Raw genomic sequence first — 19354 nt, forward strand, 5'->3', positions numbered from 1 at the left:
TCCAGTTCCATTAGTACCTGGTGCTCGGCCCTTTCCACTTTATTATTCATAGACACAAAGAAACATGACAGCAGAAAAAGACTGTATGGCCCATCTAGTCTACCCATTGCCCATTAATTTAGTTTTGTAATTCCCTTCACTCCCTTAGAAAGCCCCTGTATTTATCCCATGCTTTCTTGAATTCAGATACTGTTTTTGTCTCTACTACCTCCCCTGGGATGCTGTTCCATGCATCCACCACCCTCTCTAAAACAAAATATTTCTTAAGATTATTTCTGAGTTTACCCCCTTTTACCCTCATCCCATGACCCATTGTTCTAGAGCCTCCTTTCCATTGAAAGAGGCCCGCCCGCATATCTCCCCTATCTTGACTTTCCTCTATGGTGTACATGTTTAGATCTTTAAATTTACCCTCATATACTTTAAAACAAAGATCACTGACCACTTCAGTAGCCACCCTCTGAACCAACTCCATCCTGTTATATCCTTTTGAAGGTGAGGTCTCCAGAATTGTACACAGTATTCCAATATAGGGGCCATATCACCTCCCTTTTCCTGATGACCATTTATATTTCACCTCTTTGCAAATTGCTGGCTAGTTTTGGATTTTGGCTACCATCCATCTGTTTTCAGATGATATCCAGTTTTATGTCTCTGTATTGCGCTCTACCACTTTTGACAATCTTTTATGAGAGTGTCCCAGTGCTTCCGCAATTAAGGAGTGGCTTTTTGTTAATAAGCTGGCTTTAAACAATGAAAAAAACCCAGAAATTTTAATTTTAGGCTGCTCTCTCCCTGCAGATGTCCTTCAATCAATTTCGCAACAAGTATGTAACCTCGGGGTTATTTTTGACTCAGCTCTTTCCATGCACCTCCAGGTAAAAATATTGTAAACAAAATGCTTTATTTAAACTGTGCTCATTATGTAGGCTTAAACTGTTTCTAGCCTCGGACATCTTTAGAATAGTGCTGCAAGTGATGGTTTTTTCTTATTCGGACTATGCCAATTTGGTTTATTTGGGCTTCCCATTGACAGCTATAAAAGCTCTGCAAACTGTAGCAGCTAAAGTATTAATCATTAGTAAAATAAGGGACATCATCTCTCCTGTTCTTCTTTCTCTTCACTGGTTAGCCATTCAATCTCACAGAAAATTCAAAATTTCAGCATGGGAGTGTAATGCTTAGCTGAGGCATCTTAGTTGTCCATATTATTGAATAGTTTACATTTTAATTTGTATCCTTGGCTATGTTTATATTATGTATGTTATCTTAATCCCCGCCCTGAAATTTGGAGGGTGTGGGTAAAAAAACATAGTTTAAACAAATAAAGCTCTCAGTAGAGATACACCAGCCTTTTTTTAGTACGCAGTTAAAAATATACATACCACCATACTTTTTGATCTGTTGGAAATAATTTTTTGGATGTCCCCTCAGTGAGAGTGGTTCACCTGGCAGAAACCAGGGATAGGACTTTTTTTTTTTAATTGCAGGCCCTACATGGTGGAACCTACTTCCTGAGAGCTTCAGGTCTGAGATAAACTTATCAACTTTAAAAAAAAACCAGTTGAAAAATCTGTTTATGCACTCCTTGTAATTGCAGAGATCTGATATGATCCCTTCTGTTCCCTGATTTTGTTGAAGTTGGGAGGCAGGAAGACACATGCTGAGATACTTCGGTTTGACAGTGGCTCATGTCTGTTTCTTTTTTAAGGTTGTTTGTAAGATTTTTTTTAATGAATGTTTTTTTTAATATTCTTTAGATTTTGTGAAATATAAATGATTGCATAAATAAATAATTTCTAACATTCTGTTTGCTTTTTTGACCAGCACTGCACACTGAGCCAAGCATTTCAACTTATTGTTCACAATGACGCCTAGATTCTTTTCTTGAGTGGTGGCTTTTAATATGGAACCTAACATCATGTAACAGAGTTTGGATTATTTTTACAACATATGTGCATCACTTTGAATTTATCCACATTAAGTTTCATCTCCCATTTGGATGCCCAGTCTCCCACTCTTGCAAGATCCTCTTGTAATTTCTCTCAATCTGTGTATAGCAAATGGTAGTATATCCCCACCGCTATATTCCTCTCCATCACACATAGAATTTTTATCCATAAGGATTTCACAGTATATTTGTTCTCCTGCAGGATCTTTATACTGTTTGAGTCCATGCCATCTTTATCATATAGTGCCACCACAACCAATCTGATCCATTCTATCATTAAAAGCAACTTCAAAAAGATGTTTCTAGGGTCCGGGAGGGAATTTTTTGCTTAGCTGCAGAACTAGCTGCAAAAGTACAGAATCGTGTTGCCTTACCCTGGTCTAGCATGCATATTTGGGAGAACTTTGAAAAGCTCTGTAAACTTAAATATCACAACCTATGAGTTAATTAAAGGGGAAATACAGCTTTAATTTGTCATGAAATTATGGGCCAATATATCTCCAGATTGGTTTTACAAACTGCTATAAACCTCTATGGCAGTACTTCAGGCTGCAGTGAGCTAAGCAACTCCTAAGCAAAACACTGTCAAGCCAATGATGACCTAATGCCTAACCACACCTTGCCCTCCTGGCCCATTTTTCCCTTCTACTGTTACTATACTTCACCTGTTCATTTGTAACACTTCATATGTTTTAACTTTACACCTTGAAACTTGTCTTGTTAAATCTTTCCCGCACTCATAGCTTTTGATGTCCTCTCTCATCGTTCATGTCACCTACTTTCTCTTTCATATTTTATTTGCCTAGCTCTGGAATGTCTTTCCTTTGCAGTGCCATCAATAACGCAACCTTTCACCTGTAGAAACTTCTACAGTGACACATTCATTAGTCTCCATAAGTCTTACCCCATCGAACACTGATACTGAGTCATAGAAACATAGAATGTGATGATAGAGAGGGACCCTAAGGCCCATCAAGTCTATCCAATTTCCTTTCTGATGCAGTACCACAGATCTCAGTTAATATCTGGCTTTCCCTTCATTTTTTTTTTTAATAAGGATCCTCTGTGCTTAGCCTATGCCTTTTTGAATTCTGTTACTATGTATGCCTCTATCAACTCTGGTTCTCATAAGCCACAAGCTGGTCTGCTTTTCAAGATAGGCATAATGAATACGCATGGCATGCAAATGTATCTCATGCATATTCATTGTGGATATCCTGAAAACCTGACTGTTTGTGGCTCTTGAGGACTAGAGTTAGCCACCCCTGCTCTATTACCTCACTAAATTGTGGCAAACAACCTTTGCCAAACTGGAGAAAAAGTGGGATTCTGCTCCATGCATTCACCCTTTCCATGAAGAAATATTTTCTAATGGAGCCTCATACTGTGATCTCTTCTAGAATTTCCTATCCTCGGAAAAATGTTTGTTTCTTGTGCTTTATTTATACCTTTGAGGCATTTGTCTGAATGTCTTGATCATACTGTGCCTCCCCTCTTTCGCCTCTCCTCTCGGGTATACATCTTTAAGGCCTTGTGTCATCTGATCAGACCCTTCCCTGGGCTGCCTGTCTATATCCTGTGATCCCAGCATTCCTATGATTTGTTCTCAAATTGCTTTGTTACTTTACACCACTCTTACTCCCTACTTACACAATCTCCCTTGATTCTTACTTTTTTTTTTTTTAACTTTCATTCTTTTGGCCCAGCAGTTTCCTCCATCTCCTGTGGGCCTCCAGCTTAAATGAAGCTGGTCCCTGCTGGAGCTATCACACCATGAATCTTCATTTGCAACTGCCAGGGGAGAGTGTGCCAGTTTCCTACTTTTTTTTTTTTTTAACCCCTCCCTCTTACCTAGTTATTTCAGAAAAAAAAAAATCTGAGCCAGGGGTGGCAAACTGTCTCCCTCCCAGAGTCAGCATTTGAACACCCTGGGTTTAGCCAGTAAGTGATGTCCTTGAATGATAGCTTTGATGCCTTATCCCCCTTCAAGGAGGCGTGATCGCTCTGCAGCATCCCCGGCCCCAGCCAGCCCGAAAGAGTAGAAACTGGACTCAGGAATCGGACCTGGATCTCCTGCACGGGAGGACAGTGCATGGCACTGTCACTGAGCCATCAAGTGACCCTTACTCTCTTATCTCTTAAACCTGTGTGGTCCACTTAATTGTTGGCTTCTCTTTGAAGACCTTTGTACCCTGCTGCGCACACTACTAACGATCTAAAATATCAAAATCTCGGTCCACTAAACCAAACCTAGTGCCGGCACAACTGCTGGCCACCTGAAAACACCAGGACTCCATGCAAATCACTGAGCTCTGCCCAGACATCCTCTGCCTAGAGTTTATTATTTTTTTCCCCCTCACCTGCCTGTCAGTCTCGCATACCTGCAAGATCGGCTGTTCTCTCCATCCTCAGTAAGATACTAGATACTGACATCTGGAGCCAGTCCTGACACAGTGGAACCTTTGGCACGCGTGAGTCAAATTAAAATTAAAAATTAAGCTGAAACTTGACAAACTGGAGGGTGGGGGGGGGGGGGGGGAGGGGGAAGCTTTCCCACAACTGCCAGAGGTGGATTTGTTGTTTTGGACAGCTGCTGCCATTTTTCCCCGTTTTTGCAAAGAGTGCTTGCCGCAGTTTACTGAGTGACACATAATGACACTGTTTATTTTCAGAGCGCAGCGGTTTAGAGTTTGGTGAGCGCAGGGCTCGGCAGCTGCACAGGCTCCAGTTGAGGGAGATGATAAATTAGCTGCAGCAATAAACACCTCCAGTTCAGGGGAAAAACTCTGCCAGTGACAGCTGTTCTCAGGATGCAGACGCAGGTAGGACACTTTTCTCTGCCATTGTTGTGCAAGGCATGGTCTCCTCAGTGTCTGGCCAGGACATGTTCCTACTCCAGTCAGCCTCTCGCACAGCTTGAGACCCACAAACACACACACACACACTGGTTTAGCTGTTTCCCCAACTCTGTCATATCACACATATGCGCTACCTCTCTCGCACACACAAACACTTATCTGTAACAATTCTCTTTTTTGCTAGCAGATAGTGCGTAACTCTCTTACACAGGCACACTTTCCCTCATAGTGCTTCTTAACCATCTACATCCACTCATCTCATCTACTAAAAGATGGTTGAGGGCCGTGGGCAGCCCCAGGGGTTTCAAATACACAAAAAGGCCGCACATACAGATATACACTTACTACACACGACATTCCTTCACATACTGTAATTACTTTCTGTGTTTCTCAAATATATACACAGTACTTAACAAAAACAGAGAAAATGTTTATTACTTAGAGAGGGAACATTACATTCTCTCTAGTGCAAACTATACTTGACTGTCTGAGAAACCCCCTTTCTCTACTACATTACCCTGTGCGCTCAAATATGCAATGCGCAAAGATAAAATGCAAATGGCTCCCCCTCTCATTCAATGGTACTTGCATACTTATAGAAGGAGTGGCCTAATGGACAGAAGGAAAGGCCTGGTGGTTAGGGCACTAGGCTGAAAACCAAGGTTCAAATCCCAAACTGGCATTCCTTGTGGCCTTGGGCAAGTCGCTTTATCTTCTTCCATTGCCTCAGGTACCCACTTACCGTAGATTGTGAGATATTTGATTTATTGTTTATATTCTACTTTTATGAAAAGAACTCTGAACAAAGTGGGTTTAAACAATAAACATACATTATTTATAATAGCATGCATACATTAAGACGTTATAGACAAATACAACATGAATTTTATACAAAGGCAAGAACTTACATCGTATCAGAATGCTAATTATGCTGTAAACTGGCTTGAGCATTATTTGGAAAGTCAGGCTAACGATCCAAATGTATAATTACATGGCTGTCTTTTATTACCTCAGCTGAGGCTAGAACTAGCAACTGGAGGCAGTAGCCCTACTGATCTGCCAAAGGAGGCACTCCTGCTGGTTAAGCTGTAGAAAGTGTGCTCGTCTCAGCTGTACGTATCGCCTCTCACCACTAGATGGGCTTTATTACAATGCGCTGCAGCTCAATAGCTTTTCCATTGGGCGTTTAAGGATGCCGGCCCAGACACGCTCAAAACACCGCAGCAGGTCTCCATCTTTCCTAAACCCTGAAACAAGCCTCAAAAATACATCTGACTAATCCTGCAGCAACTGCTCTGCACACTTAATATTCACGACAGACAGAACATTTCACAGAGAATTGGACACACATTCAACTGGAAATGAAAATTTTATGACTGTTCTCACTCGGAGCTGCAGCTTACACCAGCTGAGAAAACACTGGAGCAAATGAAGAGCCTCTGAACTGGAAAGTATATTAATAATGAAAGCAGAGGCCGAGAAATAAAGGCTTTATTCTGTTTAGATTCTGCTCCATTAATAGGAAGCACTCTGGGCAGCTCCACCCCATTAACCCGCACAATCTGTGCGGCGGGGCAGGAGCTCTCCTGCGATGATGGGGACGGCGGGGGGGGGGGGGGAGGCACGAGGCTTCAATGGACTTTGCTGCATCAGTGCCGCCTTTTCACAGAGGGGCACCGGGGCGCGTCAGGGCAGGGCTTTTAATTACAGAGTCACCAAGGATTGCCCTTTGTATTATGGGAAACTGGTTAAAGACGTCTGTGAACATCAGCCTCAACACAGTCCAGGCTGAGACTAGATGAATCGACTTGGGAATCTTAGGCAACACATATGACAGAGAGAAGTGTAAAATCTTTCTACTACTGAAGGATCCCAATGGTCGTACTTTAGAGATTGTATAATCCCCACTGTATTCATGTTGCAATCCTGTAATTGCGTTAGGATCCACACAATAAATTCATAATCACAGCTTCTCCAGAGGATTCCCCCATCACAGCTGTTCACTAGTGTCAGGATTCACGCTCCCCCCCATTTATGTACAGTATGATCCACTTGTACTGGGATTCATGCTGCTAATTCTAACTGCAATAGGATCCATCCACCAGTGCTAGCACTCACACTTGTAAACTCTGGACACTGTATGATCCACACATGAACTACATAGGCTATTGCAAGATGGTCTGTCCACTGTAGGCCAAGAATTCTATAATCTTCCAAAGAACCACAGATATGGGCTACTACTGTTTATCTGTTTTACAAGGCTACAAAATGTACACAGCCAACTGCGGTTACAAAGATGGGAACACTGGATCTTTGATGATGGTGAAACCTTTCAAGTCTTTCACTTGTTCTGCAGATACATGAGAGGATTCACAGTCATCATGGACAGGATGAATCAGACGTCATTGCCTTTGTCCCATCACATGCAGGAAGATTTGGTTCTTAATTTGCAATGGATCTCAACCCAGGCCACTGAACACACTGGAGTCCGGAACAAACTGAACACTGAAACAGGCTGGAGTGGTAAGTCAGAGTTACAGGCCAGGAACTGGAGTCCAAAAGCAAGTCAGAAACTCGAGGTAGGAGGTTCAGAAGCAAGAGGCAGGTCAGCCCTCGAATTGATGCAAACAGCTTCCTGCTTTTCAACAACCCCTTTTCAATAAGCCCCAGCCAGTCCTTGATGCCCAGGAGTATGGTCTGCAGGGCTCTCTGAAGCAATCTTTTCTGTTGCCTCTGCTTGCTTCAGGTTCCCAGTTGGTCTGAAGGTTAAGACTACTGTCATGAACTCCGGCCAGTTCAAACCTGTCTGGGTCATACCCTAATATTTTGACATGTTTGATAAAAGGAATATGACCTAGCTGGGCAATAACTAGCTTGGGCAGACAAACTTGACCAGCGTCCTCCAAGTACTTTATCTGGTTCTGAGAAGAAGCCCAAAAAACTCCTCTATGTTCATGGAAATGTAAGTAAATTTTAGCAGTGTTGCTAGGCCACATCCATACACCATCAGACATCACTATGCTTATCTGAACACCGACGCTGCTAGCTGGGTTTGATCCATACCAGAATAGGGTGGGTATTTTTTTTTTTTTTTTTTAGGACAGCTGATCTGAATTCCTCTTCTATCTTTTGACCTGTGGGAGTCAAAAGGGTCTATTGTTCAGGCTAGTCTCATGTGTTTATCCTCTCTTGTTCACTGACTTTTGTACAAGGAAAGGTTTTGTGCTGTTCCATTTTCAGTTTTCAAGTATAGTGACAACAAGAGAGCAAACTATTGCACTGAAAAACATTTATAGGGGCGTAAATCTTTCACAGACCTGAAAGATGAATTTGATCTGGAAGAAGGGTGGAGGGCTCTTTATTTTCAGTTGCGCAGAAGCTTGGAGCAATTAGTTGGCATTTCTTATCATCTTCATTCACTTAATCTTATGGAATAATTTACTAATAGATGCTGATGCATTACTCAAGGGAACATCTGTAATATATCGGAGAACAGTGCTGGCTAAACCTGGTGCAGATACGAATGCTTGCTTAATCTCTAAATGGAATGATGATCTATGAGTATTAGCACATAAAAGTTGCATCTGTGATAAAAGGACTGAACTAATGCTCAGACTATTGCACAGAACCTATTGAATCCCTTGTCACTTTGCTGCTATCTACCCCGATGCAAATCCCAGCTGCTAGAGGGGGTGTGGGGACCTGGGCACACGTGGTGGGAATGCCCGGGGTTAATTACTTCTAGAAATTGATGAGACAAGATATAGCTGACATTACTGAATGCCCTTCTCTTCCTATATCTAGGGTGCTAGGTCTATTGGATAAGTGGTCCGGCTTGTGTATTCCAGTGAGATTTCGAGCCTTGGTTTCACAATTACTCTTGGCTGCTAGTAGATTTACTCTTGCTACAACATGAAAAACTAACCCTAGTATGGAGAGATGGAGAGTAAAAACCAGAGATATTGCAGATAGTGAATGGTTGCAATACTCTTTAATGGGACATAAATCCAAATACGAGTTGATCTGGAAGTTTTTCGAGATATTATGATATACCTATGATGCCTTAAAGCTCATGTGAAACTGGTTTATGTGATCTTATATATATATATATCTTACTTTTGTTCTTCTGTCTCTTACCCATGCAGGCCTAGCTCTCATCTGATACGATTGCTGTTGGTGTTCTATATGTATACCTATGGTTAAATAAAAAAACAAAATCTCAGGTAAAAATAACACAGCCCTGAAACTAAGGAGTTACAGAGCGAGGACAGCACAAAGTGCAAAAATCCACAGACTAAACTCATCAGACCCCACTTCCTTTCAAAGAAAACTCTATTTTTCTGGCTGTGAGATCAGTTCATCTCATCTGAAGTACGAGTGAATTTTCCTTAAATGTTTAGCGGGAAAGTGATCACAAGAGGAGCCCATGTACAGGCTCTTCATGATAAAAGGAAGAAGCCAATATAAAATATCCCTAAACGTCTTCTACTGTAGCTGGCTGTTTCTGGAAGAAGTAACAAGATAAAACGTGTTCATCTCGCAGAAGGACGTAAGGAGAAAGCATGCCAACAAATAGAATCAATGTGGTTATTTTAGAATTAGCATTGCACACACACGTGATAAATCAACATTTATTTCTGACATATAATTACATTTTGGACTTTATGGTGCTGATTTTTAGATGACCACCAAGTGCCCAAGATCACCAGCTAAAACCTATTTACTTACTTAATTTATTTATTCAAATTGTATTTTTTTTTCACCGCAGCATTCAGGAACTTCGAGGCAAATTGCGACATAGCAGTGATCTCAGGCTCATTTTCAATCACATGAAGTTGCTACTGAAAATGAGCTAAATCTAGTAAAGATGTACATGGGAAAAATGTCATTTTCATTTTAATTCATTTTTTTTGTTTTGTTTACTTAATTTCGATTACATGAAAATAAACATTAAAAAATGGTAAAAAAACAAAACAAAAGAATAACAAAAAAAATACAAAGGGACTGGGCCCTGCTTCCCCCCCCCCGATAAGGCCACCCTTCAGCAGTGCCACTGAAATACAAAAGCTTATCCCCCACAGCCCCTGAGCACATTATCTTACCCCATCCATAGACTCAATATCAAATTGGGGCAGGAGGAATCCTCAGCCATTCTCCCCCAGGTCCTGTTGTCAAAATGGCATTTGCTGATACTGAGGTGGTGCCACTTTGACAATGGGATCTGACAGGGCAAAAGCAACTTTGAAATCACTTCTGCCCTACTTTCACTCATTTGACTCTGTTGGGGTGAGATGGGTACAGGGAGGGTAGAGGATGGGTAGAGGATGGGAATTAACATTTTTATTGCTGGGGTAGGGGCAGAATTTGGAGGCTGTGTCGGTGGCGACATGGAGGGTATTTCAAAATGAAAACCCAACATATTTCATTGGGATATTCTTTTTGTTTCATTTTGAAACAATACAAAACAAAACTGATTTTTTTTTGTTGTGTTTTTCGTGTCATTTCAAAACTAATATACATCCCTGAAATCTAACCAAACTCTGAGCAGTTAGATTTAGGCCTGCTGTTGCAGCACTAGTTATCCAGCTAGCATTGTTAACGTCTCTTGCCTGATCAATCACTGCTGCAAAGGCCACCTAATTAATTATTGAACAACTAAATTCAGCCACTCAGCATGGGGAGGATTTTCAAAAGTTGAGGTAACCTGGCTAACTTCAAAAACCCACTTGGAATATCGCACCCTTATGGGTCACCCTTCTAACAAGCAAGGTCACACAATTGCTGTATAAGTTGTCTGCATCTATGAGTAATATGTTTGTAGTACCTCATGTCAATCCCTACAAAGGTATGGCCTTGTAGAATGATTATGCACTTGGAGGAGAAAAAAGGAATGCACCATCCCTGCTGTGGCAACCCCACGTGAGGCTGCCACCACAGGCTTATCCTCCTAGTATAAAAGCAGGTGCCCTCTGGTGGTCTAGGTGGATTATGAGTTATTTGAGAAGGAAGAAACTTGTCTCTTCTGCTCCTGAAAATTTATAAAAGTAAGGCCCTAAGCCTTAGAATATGGAGCCTTAGAACAATTAAGAAGGTTTTTGATCTTAAACTCACACCCAGTGAGTAATAGATGTATTCCTAAATGATTTTTGAGTATTTCTTCTGAGACATTAATTTTGTTTTGGGAGGAAGTTTCCAGCCACCCTTCCTCTCGTTGGAGTAAGAGAGGAGTTTTTTGTTTCAGCTGCGATTTCCCTAATCTGGGGGATCAAACTTGCTCAACCAACAAGTGAAAGAGGAGAAGTAGACACCCAACAGGTTCCAAAATCTGGGTGGAAAGAGGAGAAGAGAGTCATTCAGCAGGTACTCGTCATTAGCTACTCTTAGTGAAGAGAGATAAAAGTAGAGAATTCAAGGAGGAGCTGTGGATCCAAGGTATTTCAAGAGGAGCTCCTTAAGAGAAAGGAGAACCACTTGTCCAAGGGAGCTTCATCTTCAGCTCATGGATTAGGAAGGGACCCTAAGGGATGGACAAACTTAGGGCCTCATTTACTAAAACCTTTTCCCACAGACATAGAATAGGAGAAAAGCCTTAGTAAATCAGGCCCTTAGTTTGTAAACCCTCTGGGGATAGGGAAGTTACTATACCTGAATGTAATTCGCTCTGAAGTGCCTGAAAGGCAGAATATAAATCAAATCAATCAATCAACAAACAAAAGGATCACAGTTTTACAGAATTCAGTACCTGTATGTATATTCTAAGAGAGACTAGTAGAAAGTGCACTTTTCATGTTTGAACAGTTTCCTCAGTAAAGTTAAGTTGGAACACCAGCACTGGGTCTATCTTCATCACTGGCACTTATTACTGGACAGATATTTAATGCCTAGAGCCCAGGAGGTGATCCTCCCCCACCAACCAAGGCCTTCAGTAGGGAAGAGAGATGAAAGATCCTGTGGAACTCTAGTTTTAGCTCCAGTTATAAAAGTGTCCTCTAGTACAAGGGCTACTACTTTTGATGTGTGTTTCCTACTCTGCCCCTTCCTATGACTGCTCCCACCAAAAGAAGAGGTTATTTTTCCAGGGATACCGAATGGTCTGATATGTTGCACATGCTCGCTAGAATTTCCTGCAGTTTAAATTGTATATGCCAGATAAGGAGCATTTGATTCAACTCCATTTGTCCATTTATGGTTGCCTGCTGTTCTGCTACAGACCCTACTCAATCTTCAGTCTCCTCCCTGACATGACAGATATTTGTTCTGTGAAAGTGTGACATGCCCTTAAAACAGAATTTCCAAAGCAATGCAATGCATCTTACATTAATGCAGGGGCCGAGATTCAGCCGCGGAGTGGCTAGTTAAGTTAGCGGGATGTAGCTATCCAGCTAACATAACAGGGATATTCAGTGGCATGGGTGCGCCGCTTAATATCCCCGATTATCTTAAAGTTAGCTGGATAAGTATATCCGGCCAACATTAGGACAGCCCTACATCACAACCAGAGTTCGCCTCATAACTTATGTAGCTTACTCTGCTCTACCTGGAAATGCCTCCCACCCGCCCATGGAACGGCCACGACTTATGCAGGTAAATTCTAGCCGAGTCAGTCATTATGTGGCTAGAATTTAGCTACATACGGCTTTGAATGTAGCCAGGTAGACATTTAAGATGGATAACTTTTCAGCTATCCATCTAAATGGCTTTTGAATATCAACCTCAGAGTTTTAGTAGCCATATTTATCCTGGATAAAACTGGAGTCTTTCTTGTTATACCTGACAAAGGACTAACAAAGAAAATCATTGAAGTAACTGAGTTTTCAAGCCCTTACTGGCCTCCTCTTAGATTTCATTATTAATAATTGCAATTTTAAACTTTAAGGACTTTCAGTTCAAACCTTTCCCAAAATCACAATGCCTTCTAGAATAATAGAAGAATGGTTGGAGGAATGGGTTGGAAGGTACGGTTTCTAGAGGATATTTCGAAGGGGAGCGAGGAGGATTGATGTGCTCTGCAGAAATGCTGCTGCACCCTATCTGAGCCATCCTTATCAGGTTTGAATTGAGCACATAAAGCCATTCAGAAGGCAAGGGAGATCTCCAAGACAGTTGGGTTTTTATAAAATCTCTACAGTTTTGTTTTTTTTTTTTCAAATGCTCTACTGTGTCTTGCATAACGATTTCAAGCTTCACAACAAAATTTTCAAGCATTTAGAAATATGTTTGTTTATTTATTTAAAGATTTTTATATACCGCGGTTCGTTAGCAAACATCACCTCGGTTTACAGAGAACATTAAATTAGCAACAGGCTTTACAATAAAACTAAATTATAGCAAAATAAGATTATGAACATTAATAATGTAACTAAAAAACATTAGATTAATACATGATAACCTACAATACAATGAACAATACAATGAAGAAGCTGCTGGGTAAAATGAAACAGAGACTTGTGGGGTAAACAAGACAATCACCTTACCTGCTCCCTCTTCTATCTTTCCTCACCTTCGGGCCAAAGCAATAATCTGTGCATTAAGAAACCATGCACTGAATTTCAGCGCACAGTTTTAATTCACAGATTAAAAACTGTTTTAACTGGCAAGGCAGGAAGCTAATGCTATCCTCATGCATCAGGAGTTTAAAAAAAAAAAAAGAAAGAAAGAAAGCACATTGACTGGAAAATGAGCGTTCAGCAGAGGCCGAATGCACATTTTAACTCGGGAAGGTGGGGGGAGACATCCCCTGTAATCATGCATCACCAGGAGAGAGTACTTATCTGGCTATGTCTGCAGCCAGATAGCCCAATAAGTCCGTATTTATCCGGCTATGTGGCAGAGGCTCACAGCTGGATAAGTATGAACGGACTGATCCTGCTGTCTCGCCATGGTTAGCTGCTGCCACTAAGCCAGATAAGTCAAGATTTATCCAGTTAATTGGCCAGCGCAGTTTTTTGTTTTCACCTGTCCCTCGGTTTTAAAGTGCCAGCCAGTACAGCAATATTGGAATCTTTACCCCACTTCTGACCAGGAGTAAAGTTTCCAGCATTAACAAAACCCGGGATAAGGCCAGCGCACCTCTCTGCAGCGGGGAGTACTGCTTATTGCCCTCATTTGCATAGGATTTCCATGCGAGGGCGCTAAGCACTAAGCAGTACTCACATTTTTCAACATTTTGTGGGCGTAAAACTCAACTTACTGTATTGGCAGTAAGATTTACGCTCACAAAATGCGCGTTGAAGTGCGGGTAAAGCTGTGCATTCGGCCGAACTCACCTTTCTGCATCAGCCTGCTTGTGCACTCTACAGCCTTGGTAAAATTGTCCTGCCTCGCACTGCCTGCCCCTGAGGTTGGATGTCACAGGCTATGCAAGGGAGCACATGAAACTGGGAGAGCTCTTCTATTGGTTAAATGCTATGGAAAGCAGCACAGGCACCCGGGAGGGCTCTTTCGTTGGTTAGGAACTGTGGAAGGGGAGTACAGCTGGGAAAAGCTCTTTTAGAGGGTAATTTTCAAAGGGACTTCCACGAGTAAAGGAGTGTTTTAACCACAGAAAAGGCCATTTTTAAAAACTGTGCAACCAATATGCATGTAAAAAGACATGTAAAAATACATGCATGCATATCGTATCCATGCACTTTTATGTGCATGGTGAGAGTCTCTCCAAGGGGTGGGCAGGGTCGGGATTCACCTGCATAATTTTATATTTTAAAAAGTATGTGCGTAAATTCTCTCAGCACCAAATGGCAGATGTAACTGTGTGCAGGCAGTTTTGGCGAATAATTTTCAAAGCGGATTTATGTGCATAAGTCTGCTTTGAAAACTGATGTAACCTATTAATGATTTAAAAAAAATTACCTTTTATTGGCTAGGGAGCCCAGGCAGCTGGGAAAGCTCCTTTGCTAGCAGAGCATTCTCTTCCTTTCACCAGTATTAGTGGTACAATTAAATACAATTCAGCAAAACTCGAACTCCAAAATGTTGTATTTGTTTTACCAACTTGCAAACACAGAAACATGACAGCAGAAAAAGACTGTATGGCCCACTCTAGTCTGCCCATCCATCCAATTAACTTAGTATTATAATTCTCATCACTTCCTTAGAGATCCCCTGTATTTATCCCATGCTTTCTTGAATTCAGATACTGTTTTTGTCTCCACCACTTCCACTGAGAGGTTGTTCCACACATCCACCATTCTCTCTGTAAAGAAATATTTCCTAAGATTACTCCTGAGTCTACCCCCTTTCAACCTCATCTCATGATCCCTCGTTCTACGGTCTCCTTTCCACTGAAAAAGGCTCACCTCCTGTGCATGGAAAACTTTGATATATTTGCATGTCACTATCATATCTCCCCTATCTCACCTTTCCTCTAGGTTATACATGTTTAGATCTTTAAGACTGTCCCCATATGCTTTAGAATGAAGACTACTGACCATTTTAGTAGCCACTCTGGACTGATTCCATCCCGTTTATATCCTTTTATCATGGGCTTCCAGAAGTTCTGGTGGGTCCTAAATCTGGGAAAAATATTTTTTCCATATCTATAATGTGGGTCTTCTTAAAGATTTAATTGTAAATAGGGCAGTCTTTCATACATCCATTCTACTTTCTGTTCAGTTTCTTGTCCCTCCCGAAGCAGCTCCTAAGCAAAACACGGACATGTTGGGGGACGAATGACTGCTTGAATCTGTATGTTACATATGGACTGCTTGACCTTCAATAAAAAGTATTACGATTCTCAATTTGTGGATGTAAAAAAGTGGCCCTATTTTCTGTGGGCGGGACCTTGCTAGCGCAGGATAAGAGACAGGGCCTAGCTAGGTTCAGGAGGCCCCAGTGCCTCCAGGAGAGGAGCTCCTGAATACAGCTCTGCATCAAGGTTTGTGAAGTGCACTGCTAGAAGAAGGTAGGCAAGCCTACTATATGTCTAGGTGTGCGTACACTGCTAGGACAAGCAGTCTAATATTGTGTTTGCTGATTGAAAGGAAGAAATAAAGTTTACTTTGCAGGAAGGAAGGCTGGAGCCCTGAGTGTCTGTGTCTTCAGCCTAACAAGATTGCCTCGTCATCCCACATATTGTCTCAGTTCGGGGGTTTTTTTTCTCTACGCAAGGCACAGAGAAAACCCAAAGTTTGCAGGCAAAACAGTGCTGAAGAGTTTAAAAGGGTGTGGCTCAGGGAGCACACTGAAGTAAACCAGCTGAAAAAATAAAAGAGTTTCTGTTGGAATACACTATGTTGAGGAAAAGACTTGTGACTTTAAACAGTACAGAGCATAGCACTGAGGACTTTAAAAAGACTGTGGCTCAAGAAGTAGCACAAAGGAGAAAAACAGGACAAAAGATTTTTTTCTTCAGAACAGTGAGTTGCGTCTTAGGGCTTTAAAGGAAAGTTAAATAGCTTGAAAAAGTTTGTTTGCAAGTAGGAGAGAAGCTCCATTTGCCCATGAAAGTTAGGAGAATCAAAATGAGTTAGTTAGAAGCTGGTAAAGCAGGCTTTTCTTTCTTTTACTTTTTCCTGTGGGTGGGAATCTGCTAGGTAAGAACATAAGAACATAAGAAAATGCCATACTGGGTCAGACCAAGGGTCCATCAAGCCAGCATCCTGTTTCCAACAGTGGCCAATCCAGGCCATAAGAACCTGGCAAGTACCCAAAAACTAAGTCTATTCCATGTAACCATTGCTAATGGCAGTGGCTATTCTCTAAGTGAACTTAATAGCAGGTAATGGACTTCTCCTCCAAGAACTTATCCAATCCTTTTTTAAACACAGCTATACTAACTGCACGAACCACATTCTCTGGCAACAAATTCCAGAGTTTAATTGTGCGTTGAGTAAAAAAGAACTTTCTCCGATTAGTTTTAAATGTGCCCCATGCTAACTTCATGGAGTGTCCCCTAGTCTTTCTACTATCCGAAAGAGTAAATAACCGATTCACATCTACCCGTTCTAGACCTCTCATGATTTTAAACACTTCTATCATATCCCCCCTCAGTCGTCTCTTCTCCAAGCTGAAAAGTCCTAACCTCTTCAGTCTTTCCTCATAGGGGAGTCGTTCCATTCCCCTTATCATTTTGGTAGCCCTTCTCTGTACCTTCTCCATCGCAATTATAACTTTTTTGAGATGCGGCGACCAGAATTGTACACAGTATTCAAGGTGCGGTCTCACCATGGAGCGATACAGAGGCATTATGACATTTTCCGTTTTATTCATCATTCCTTTTCTAATAATTCCCAAGTTCAGGAGGCCGCAGTATCTCCAGGAGAGGAGCTCCTGTATACAGCTCTGCATTAAGGTTTGTGAAATGCACTGCTAGAAGAAGGTAGGCAAGTCTACTAAATGTCTAGGTATGAGTACACTGCTAGAAGAGGACAAGAAGTCTAATATTGTGTTTGCTGACTGAATGGAAGAAATAAAGTTTAATTTGCATGAAGACAGGCTGGAGCAATGAGTGTCTGTGTCTCCATCTTTAAAATGTTGCTTGGTCATCCCGTAGAGGATTCTAACATTCTTCTGAAGCATTTCCACCTCACTCCTCAAAACTGATATTTATTTGTGACATTGACGTTTTTCCACTTTTCTCGAACAGAATATGTTTTACAATACAAATTACTACCATTGAAAGCAGCATATTGGTGTTTAAGTGATATTTTTAAAAGTGGAATGCACCATAATATTGCATTAACATTTGTATGAGGGCTGCCATAAGCTGTTTAAACCTCAAGCAGGTCCTGAATGCTCTATCATAATGCACTGACTTTTTCTCTAAACCTCCCTCTTCTCCCCCATTTTGTTTCTCTCTCTCCATCGCCTGCGTTATCATTCACAGCTGTGCCTTTCCCCCTACCCTAAACTGCCACCGTTTATGCAAAGTACATCAGCAGTTACAATGAGCCTGAATGCTGTATTTTGTCGCTGAATCGTCCTGGTGTTGACAGAATGGGGACGCATTTCCACAGCTTGGAACTGCAGAATTATATCTCTGGGGAGTCGTTGGCAAAGTCTGTCCGAAACATAATGAGTTTGCAGAGCTCTTAGAGGCTGATAAAAGGTTTTAATTTGTGAGGGGCTCCCTTGACTTTCATAGAGCAGCCCTTAGTCACCAGTGCTCCTTTTAATATCAGCTGAATATGCAGCAGCTGAATGACAGAAACACTGACACAATAAACCACAAACGATACTTAACAGCCTTAGCTGCTTGAATTTCCAATGAAAGGGACCGGCAAACCAATTCACTTTTTCCTAGGCAAAAGGCCTACAAGCAGAATATGTACAAGCAAATGTGTGGCACTGCCACCTCTAAACCATACTCACATGATAACAACCTGTCTGTTCTGGTGGCAAGTGCATGGGGTGAGAAAGGGAGGTTACGCTATTCTTCTTTCATAGGCAAGGGACAAGCAAAGGTGGAAAAGGTACATGCAATTTAATAACATCTGGGCTGGCTAAGTGGATTTTTTCAGCCTGACCCTCACCCCCGCCCGCAGGACATTCAAGTTTGGGACAGGAGTTTACAGTCTGACCCCCCTCGACTGCACCTCTCTGCATCTGCAGAAAACAGATAGAGGCGCAGTTTTCAAAAGGTTTAACCGATTAAGTTTGGGAGTTGGCCGGTTAAACCTGTGCTTTTGGTTGGGGCTTATGGCTTAGATTAGGGGTGGCCAACTTCGGTCCTGAAGCGTCACAAACGGGCCTGGTTTTCAGGATATCCACAATGAGTATGCATGAGACAGGTTTGCATATAATGGAGGCAGTGCATGCAAATCTATTTAATGCATATTCATTGTGGATATGCTGAAAACCAGGCCCGTTTGTGACACTTGAGGACTGGAGTTGGCCACCCTTTACTTAGATGGTTAGTACTGAATTTCAGTGCTAACTGGATAAGTATAGACAGCAATCCCAGCCACACAAATAACTGCCCTAAAGCTAGCAGGTCGAATTCTGACCTGCTAGATTTAGCGCAATTTTTACTGTAAAATTTAGCTTGTTAGGTTCGGCTCAAAATGTTCTTAAAAATAAATGGCCAAAATTATCTTATCCGCTCATTGCATTTTTTAATATTGACTCAAGATGAATATGTGTGAAAAATAGCAAATGTGGGACCTAAAAAGCGATCAGCCAAAAATACAGAGATTCCTGCCAACTATCACTCTTAGACAGAAAGCACAAAAGCACGTGTATATTCCTCATCTTTATACGAAGGTGTACTTACCTGCGTAACGTAAAGGTATCAATCATGGCATACACTGTATGTTGGTTTGGTATATATCTGTTTGTGTCGGTGTATTTACAAGCAACTACATTTATACACGTGTATTTATCACCTTGTAAATGTATTAGCATAAATATACAATATGTTTATGTGCACAGCTGTTTGCACCAGTGTAGAAGTATATCTTTATCTGAAATTATGTGTATGGTATATTTGCATTAATATGTTTGTATGTTTTTATGGGCATGAATGTATTAATCTAGGGGTGGGCATGACCCTCTTTTCATTCATGCAATTCAATGGAGCCCCCCAAGATGGGTTACTATATAGATATAG

General features: G+C 41.5%; 1 protein-coding gene and 1 long non-coding RNA gene across 9 annotated transcripts in view; one reads left to right on the plus strand and one right to left on the minus strand.

The window, feature by feature from the left end:
- LOC115074156 (neurotrimin-like) overlaps positions 1-19354 on the minus strand; it is a 1324894-nt gene that overhangs the window by 93083 nt on the left and 1212457 nt on the right. The window lies entirely within an intron of this gene.
- LOC115074158 lies at positions 4634-9657 on the plus strand. Its single transcript, XR_003852197.1, has 3 exons — positions 4634-4773; positions 7166-7332; positions 8955-9657. It is a non-coding gene; the product is annotated as an uncharacterized LOC115074158 (long non-coding RNA).

This window comes from Rhinatrema bivittatum, chromosome 12 (genome assembly GCF_901001135.1).
Source record: "Rhinatrema bivittatum chromosome 12, aRhiBiv1.1, whole genome shotgun sequence".
NCBI classification, from domain to species: domain Eukaryota; kingdom Metazoa; phylum Chordata; class Amphibia; order Gymnophiona; family Rhinatrematidae; genus Rhinatrema; species Rhinatrema bivittatum.